Source organism: Microtus oregoni, unplaced genomic scaffold, assembly GCF_018167655.1.
Source record: "Microtus oregoni isolate MIOR12 unplaced genomic scaffold, Mior012 000017F_ref0000208, whole genome shotgun sequence".
NCBI classification, from domain to species: domain Eukaryota; kingdom Metazoa; phylum Chordata; class Mammalia; order Rodentia; family Cricetidae; genus Microtus; species Microtus oregoni.
The window spans coordinates 38,184,467-38,191,493 of NW_024543076.1; the positions used below are offsets into that span (position 1 = coordinate 38,184,467).

At 37.9% G+C, this 7,027-nt stretch overlaps 1 long non-coding RNA gene across 3 annotated transcripts in view; it reads left to right on the top strand.

Annotated features, from left to right (window-relative positions):
* Positions 1 to 4,653, top strand: part of LOC121458463 — a 69,240-nt gene extending 64,587 nt beyond the window's left edge. For all 3 annotated transcript variants that reach the window (XR_005975842.1, XR_005975844.1, XR_005975843.1), the window contains one exon: positions 4,039 to 4,653. This is a non-coding gene — a long non-coding RNA (uncharacterized LOC121458463). The remainder of the gene's footprint in view (positions 1 to 4,038) is intronic.
* Positions 4,654 to 7,027: the final 2,374 nt, after the last annotated feature.

Here is a 7,027-nt window from a genome sequence, read left to right on the forward strand (position 1 = left end):
ATAAACATTTCAGCTATTGCTTTTGAGTTGAGCCTGCTGAGAGTGTGACAAAAGATAGAATGTCCTAACTAAGTCTAGGGACACTGACCTTGCTGTCAAGGCTGAGTAGAAGGCCGCCATAGGGCAAGAAGAGTAACTGCTCTATTGTGTCTCATTCCTTGTTCTGGAAGTATAAATACCAAACAACACTGCCTACAACCTTCCAGATGGCTCCGAGATGGTTTGATTCAAACTGTCATTTGAAAGTTCAGACCTAGATCTTCAGCGATCTCTGGATAGACAAGCCTTGGAATAGTTTTTTTTTTTTTTAATAAGGACTAGATATACGAAGGAAGAGATGGACAAGAGCTACATGTTTTCTCTAGAGTCAGACACATGAAACTAGAGTCCAGAAAGCCTTTAACTCCTAGTGGACAGCTAGCAATTCAGTAGAAGAAATGGATAGGATGGAGAGTAGAAATCAGCTTTTAAACAAAAATCATGTCCCCTGTAGAAAGAAGTCAATCTAGAGCTTGGGCTGTCAAGTATATTCCTTCCTGGAATCATTATGTGAATATATAATGCTAACTTATAGTAGCCCTGAAACGATCATGAAAAAGACAAGACCTTAGCTTGGACAATACAGACGTTTCACTAGAGTAACTGGATTTCTCCACAGCAGACTTTAAGCATTCTGCTCATTGTCTCACCACCAGTGAGGGAAATCTTTAGAGTCTTTCGGCCTGGGGCTGATGGTGCGTATGCCTGTCTCTTTATGCTTGTTTTTGCTACCATTTCTTTTACTCCATCAATCCAGGTGCTAGTGAATGAGAGGAATGGCAAGGTCACCTCCACTGCAATGTTGGGCAACAAATGGAGGAACTTAAGAAGAAAACAAGCTGATGACACCAAGGGAGACACCCTCTGACTACTTGCCTTGAGTTCTCAATTTCTGATTGCTTAGGTCCCTTTAAATATTGGGAGTTGGAGTTGGCCTCACTCTAAAGTATTGCCCTCAGAATCTCTGTGTGAGGCTTGGATATTTGTTTTATGTGTCTGTGTGAGTGTCTGCATGTATGTGTCTATCTCTGTGTTTCTGTGTCTCTGTCTCTCTTTCTCATGCACACTCATTTCATCTCTCTACTCTGTTCTCTCTCTCTCTCTCTCTCTCTCGTGTGTGTGTGTGTGTGTGTGTGTGTGTGTGTGTGTGTGTGTATGTGCTGCATGAGACCCTGGAACTGGAATACCACACTGGGTTTCTCTGCATGAAGTGCAAGTGCTCTTAACTACTGAGCTATCTCTCCAACTTGGGAAATTTCTATGCTTCTTGGATGACTAATATATGCAGACAGAAATGAAGTCTAGTGAATATATATCAATAAGCCATTATACAAACACAAAAGAATGGTCAATTGTCTAAAATCAATTATTTATATATGAATCTGACATATGCATGTCATAACCCATATTAATATATACACATTTATAATACACATATTGAAAAGCACACAAAGGCACTCCTTTTAATTATTCTTTTAAGTGCTCCATTTATACAAATTCTATTAAGATGTTTTACCCAAAATATGCCATGTTAAATGGCAGTTCCTGAGTATTTATAGGCAGTGGGATAAGGAAGATGAATTTTATTGTGAGATGTGTTTGAGAACTACATAAAACAGTTACTCTGGTTGCTTCTTTTCATTCCCATTTCTTCTGTGTTCTCGTTTCCACCCTTGCCATTACCATTCTTCTATCTTTTCCTTGATTCCTTTCCCTCCTCTTTCTTCATTCTTATTTGGGGTGGTCTAACATGAGCCATGTCCTAAATGTAGTTGATCAGAGACTGCTTCTTTCTCTTGGGAACATTGTTCTAAAGGTGTCCTACAGAAGCATTCTTCTGTATAGGAGGACAGAAATACGAAGGTACATTCTTGGAGGGTAGATTCGTGTTATCTGATGGCTGACTCTGTAGAAGTTGGCAACTTTTGGTATTTGGGGTATTTCTCAATACCATTACTCCTTGATTATATAATAAATAGCTCAATGACTACTTATGCAGAATTTATCACACCGTTCAGCTAATAGCTAGGGGAGCATTCCAAAGAAGGAGCCCAATTTATATGATTTGACTTTTAGGACAGTCTCCTTTTTCCCCATGTTTGTCTTTAAAATCGTCCTGGCTCTGTAAGAATGAATATATAGGCAGTAACCTTGTATAAATATATATGACAGTAGAAGTCTGGTTTAATTGTCTTTTCTTTTTACCACTGTTTGATAATTTCTGAGAATACTCAAATTCGGAAAGTTTATCCTAGAAATCTGAGATAATAATTTGTCATGGTCTGGGACCAGCCCAGACCATAAATTATTTCTCTGACCAGCCAGGAGGCATGGGAATAAAGACACAACTCACATGACTTTATCGGGAGGGAGGTTTCAGTGATCCCTCATGAAATCCTGAGTTCTCATCCTGAAAATTCACCCGTGTTTATTCTGCAAACAGCTTTTCTACCAAAACATAAACTGAGGGGGAATTCATTAGCATTCTGTTTCCTAGGTAACATCCACACCTTTCTATGTCCATTTGGTCATGTCTTCCTATCAATGCCAGCTCGGTCATGTAAACTGAATTAACACCTCTTTCCCACGCAGACCTCCCAAATTACAAAGAAGGAGCAGGGCGGCATTAGCATATCCTGCCCCTTGTTAGTTTGTCTCAAAAGGCTAAGTGGCCACCCTCTTTGTGCCCAGGTGCAAACTGTGGCCTGCAATTCTGGTCGCCATACCATGTAGAATATGGGCCTGTATAATATAGCTCTACAATCCACTCCCTCTTATTAATTTTAATAAAACCTGTGCTTCTGCAACAAAAATTTAATTTTTCTAAAGAGAAAATTCCCCTTTGAAAAAAAAATAGTTACTAAATGGTAAATGAATTGATTTCAATGAAGAAGGGATGAGTGTAGCTCATTTTTTTCATGGTGTCCCTGAGTTCATTGTAAAAGAACCATGAGACATTTGACGGATATTTGGCAGAAGTACTAGACTCTACACTTTTGAAGATTGTTTGAAAATAAGATCCAGTGTCTCATCAACTCTGCACTGGGGACACTGTCTATTACAGTATGTTCTCGGTTGCTGTGATAAAACACTGACGGAAACAAACTGGCAAAGAAAGGGTTTAATTTGCTTACAGGTTACAGTCTACCATTGAGGGAATCCAGACATGAACTAAAAGCAGGAGCCTGAAGCAGGAACTGAATAAGAGAACATGGAGGAATGCTGCTTATTGAATGACTTGCTACTGTGAATTGCTCAGCTATGCTTCTTATACAGCCAGTATCCCCTGGCTATTTACAGCTGGCTTGGCTATTCTACATCATTAGCAACATATCCACAGACTCATCTGATGGATGGAGTAATCCTTAAACTGATATTCCTTCTTCCCAGGAATGTCTAGTTTTCTGTCAAGGGGATCAAAACTATCCAGCATATTGTCTACACTACATTTAATACTGCTTAATACATTTAAATACCAATAGAGAAAACAGACTTGAAAAAGGGCCCTGGAAGTGTTAGGAATTTCTGATGTTCCTTCATTTCATTGTTTGCAAACCATTCAGAGCCTCTCAATGTTTTGGAGCAAAGGACTCTTGCCTCACTTGTCTAACAAATCTGAACATATAAGAGTCCATCACCATTCAGTGGGAATGAGCCAAAGCAAGAGCTATTCTTTTATAGGAAAGAATTCTTTTAATTTAGGAAGAATGATTGATATATAAATATTCCCATTAAGGAAACCCTCACAGAATGACTTCTTTTTAAAATAAATTCTGTCTTTTCTCTGTGGTAACATAAAGAACTGATCTAAGTAATAAACACACAGATACAACAAATTGAAGACAGTAATAAGAATCTCAATGCCTCTTTATTAATGTTGAGGCCATGGCTTTCATCTTCTATGTGAGCCTCAGAAAGTTATTTAACTTAGTTTTCTAGAATTTTGTTCACTTAAAAATATTTATTTTAACTAATTATATTCTTTGTTTATTTTGCCAGGTTGTTTTCAGTTACCAAATCAGTCTGAGTCAGAGTTGAATATGCTCCCCCATGTCAGTGTCGCCATCATTGCCATCCTCATGTCATAGTGGACATCACTTCCTGAGAAAGAAAAGGCCATACTAGGGGAATTTATTTCAATAGCCTTTATTTTACTTAAAACTGTATATGTCTAACATAAGATTGTATATTATTCAACCACCAGAGGGAGCCTCCAAATCTATGGTTTCTGAAAAGGAAATATGACTGAAGTGTCAACTTTATAAATTTTATGCTTGACAATTAAAAACCCAATGCATTTCATTTCATGCCATTGGCCTCCGTGAGGGTTTTCATACAGAAGATGCCATGCTCTTTTCCTGCTCCATATGCCGTATCATTTTGGTTAACAGTTTTTATATATTACTCTATTTTTGCATGATTTTGATTCTTTCAGTAGTTTGAGTAATTCTGATATTTTAATTATACAGTTGATTGAGACTCACCAATATCTTGCTTCAAAATGATTTTCCTTCCATACTTCTTTTAAATCCTAGCTTTTTTCAGGGGTATTTTTGTCTTTAAATTGATGATCTTTATCCCTATATATTTTTTCTGTAACCCCAAACATCTATTTCTTCCCATGTTTATTATTAAATATTTAAGAAGTGTCTTGGGATTTTAGAATGATGAATCTTTTTCATATTTGGGAATGTTAACCTAATGCATGTTTTACAAATAGAGTGACCATGATATTCTCAGGCGTTTCCTTCCATCATCTGCAAGCTCATTTTCTCCCATGGATAATCAAGTGATTCAAATGTTTCCAGCAATATTATTTACACATGGGATGAGGAAGGATGTTATCTAACATTTTCCTCTAGGCAGAACTGGCTAGTTCCCATAAGGGAGAGCCCTGGACCTCCAGAACTAACCTCCTTCGATTGCTGATACCTTGTCAGTAAACTTGAGTTTCCATGTCCATATAGGTCTCTCTCTCACTCTCCCTCCCTCTGTCTCTCTCCATCCCTCCTATATAGACTTATGCATGCATCATGATGCTGCCACTACAGCAGTTGAGGTAGTCAAGATACCCACTATCTTCAAGCATTTCCTCCCGTCTGCTATCTATTGTGATAAGAACACTTACCACAGTAGCACAACTTTAGGGAAGGGTAGCTCTTGAAAGAACTTGTTTTGTCTACTGTTTGTGCATCACAGTGTCAAGTGTCCCTGTTTTTTTTTCTTTCACACATTAATGTCATCAGTCTTGTTTTGTGACTGTGAAAAATTGTTGTGCACAGAGGTTAAGCAAATTACCCAGGGTCACAGAGCAGATGAGTGAAACCTGGGCTCAGAGCCAGGACTCTGAACTGCTGGGTTGACATATGATCTTCCAGTGCTCCACACAGCTGCAGGCTGGCCGACTCCTTCCCATTGCACTTAATAAAAGTCTGCTATTTTGACTCTCCATCTGAGTCAAAGTCAATGGAATTTCACTAAAGTTACTAGAATGTTGTCTCAGTAGAAAAATGAATTATGAATAATGAATAGAGGTGAAACAGATTCATCCCTAGTCAGTATTGACAGAGTCATTTTCTTTTTCTTCAACTTCTGATTCTCCGGAAAGTGCTTACAGATGTGTAATATTTCCACAAGAAGCTTCTATGACAACACCACCTGAATACTAACATTTTAGACAAAGTATTCCTTTGATATTTGTATAATTGCCTGATAGTTATATGTAGATCTTTATTTCATAAAGACTATTTTCAAATAAAGTAAAATATGCAATATATAAACTTGCTGGGTTTGAATGTTGCTGCACAAAGAGAAGGTATTCTCCAACAAGGTGTTTAATAACTCGGTTGAGAATGCTCTTTTAGAAGGCAAATGAGCTCATTCACTTTCCAACTTAGAAGTCCAAGGAAGCTGTCAGGTAAGATAAGCTGTCAGCAACAAACAAAGTCAGTTGGCGTCTTACTTCACTGAGACTGTTCCCTGGACCAGCTGTTTCGCAATCACAGATACCCATGGGCATGCAAGTCTGGCCTTGCAGTACATGGTTGGTCTGACGTCTCTTCAGCACTGGCTTATCCTCCCTTACCTCTGTACTACCTTCAGAAGCAGCAGAAGGTCTCGTCTGCATTTAGGGAAATGAATGCACACTTTGCTCTAATGCAGACTCATGAATGCTGCCTCTTCAGCCTACAATGGATGGGGGGAGGCAGCCCATGACTAATACAGTGTTTAAAGAAACAGTACTAAGGAAAAACATGTTACAATAGATTTCTCATGTCATTTTTAACAGAACATTGCATCAATAGGGTTTATTTCACTTATTTAAAAATAACTCTTAATTAATGCTGAGGATGTATGAAGGCAGACAGTATTAAAACTAGGGATTAAAAGTCTTTTGCAGAAAGCAATTTCTTGATATTTATGTTTTTATGCTTTTTAGTTCAAATTTAAAATTCTCTGAATATGTTTCACTCAGGTGCTCCAGCTTTGTCACAATCTTGCAAACAAATAATGCATTTCTTAGAAACATCCTCCCCAAAGGAGAAGGGCTGCAAACATTCATTTTGACTTGTCATGGAGGCAGTGGCTTTCATCTTTTGTGATACATTTTTAAAGCCTGAGCAAAACTGCATAAAGAATAGTTCCTCTTAATGAGATGAGCCACATGAAAATTTCAGAGCTCTCAAGGCATGTGAGAGGCATGTGAAAAGACATCACCCCTGGTGACTGTTGAGCAGAGGCATGTCTGTGCTTTGCTAGTTCCATTTTCAGAACAATGACAGCAACATGTATCCAGGAACTTATCTGCTGGAAGTTAAAGTTTAACTCCTCTACTAAACAAATTATATTAGACATGCTACCTAGTTTCTATGCCTCAATTTACTTATTAAAACAAGAAATATAATTTGTAATGGGGATTGCCAGGGCTAATTTTTTTTATTCTGTATATTATTTAAACTAGTGTACAATCCTATTTATTTAAACAAAA